Here is a 1,037-nt window from a genome sequence, read left to right as displayed (position 1 = left end):
CTGGGGCTTCATTATTCTCTAAGATTGTTTAACTAAACAGAATCTCTCAGTCAGATATATGCAATAATATACAGCAAAATTAATTCAGAGCATTTCTTTTATTTTACAATTCTTTTAAGACCAACAACCAAAGAATCCTTTGAGTGATTTCAAAACTGCAAGGAGATTTGTAAGCTATTAAAATTGTATTCATTAATTAACTGATTTAGAATTTGTATTTGCATCTTCTAAATAATATTATTAGGTATCATTTCTTGAGCAAGTATTATGTGCCAGGTGTTATGCTAGGCACCTAATTATTTTATCTCATTTACTTTTATAACAACTATTCAAAGTCGGAATTATTTTCTATGAATTAGAACTATTTTGGCTCCAAGTGTTGGAAATCAAACTCAAATTGTATGCACAAAGGATAATTTATTGTAAAGATACTGGGATGTCTAATGGAACAGCCAAACTACAGGAAGAGCAAGAAGCAAGGAATCATTGGGACCATTACGACTCCCTCCCCGCATCTTATTCTGCTTTTTCACCGTGGATGCGCTCCTTCATTAAGTGGGAAACACAGCTTCTGGCACTCCTGAGATTTATGTTTTATAATCTCAGCTACTAGAATGAAATTGATCTGACTCTCTCAGTCCTAAATCTAAAATTCCTGGCAGTGTCTCCCTGGTCCAGCTTGAATTAGGTGATCACTTCTAGACTAATCTAAGTGCTTAGAGGGTTGAGCCCCTTGTATGGCTCCCAGGGAATATGGACAGAGCGGAAGAGTGGTTACTAAAAAGGGATGTTGGGATGATAGTATCATTTGCATCCATAATTCTCACTCGACAGATGAAGAAAGTGGAGCTTTAGATGTTAAATAGCTTCTCCAGGGTCACTCAGCTGGTAAATGGCAGATTCACAGGGTACAAAGTTTAAGCACAGTGTAAAAGTGAACAATTAAAAACAACAGAAAAAGGAAAGCCAGCTAAGGGGAAGGAAAAAGAAAAGAAAAGAAAAGAAAAGAAAAGAAAAGAAAAGAAAAGAAAAGAAAA

General features: G+C 35.5%; 1 protein-coding gene across 1 annotated transcript in view; it reads left to right on the top strand.

Moving 5' to 3' along the window:
- The window catches only part of SLC39A8 (solute carrier family 39 (zinc transporter), member 8), a 75,741-nt gene that overhangs the window by 34,326 nt on the left and 40,378 nt on the right, over positions 1-1,037 (top strand). The window lies entirely within an intron of this gene.

This window comes from Galeopterus variegatus, unplaced genomic scaffold (assembly GCF_000696425.1).
Source record: "Galeopterus variegatus unplaced genomic scaffold, G_variegatus-3.0.2 Scaffold88, whole genome shotgun sequence".
Lineage (NCBI taxonomy): Eukaryota > Metazoa > Chordata > Mammalia > Dermoptera > Cynocephalidae > Galeopterus > Galeopterus variegatus.
The sequence above is the reverse complement of the archived record's forward strand: the minus strand, read 5'-3'. Positions and strand labels throughout refer to the sequence as shown.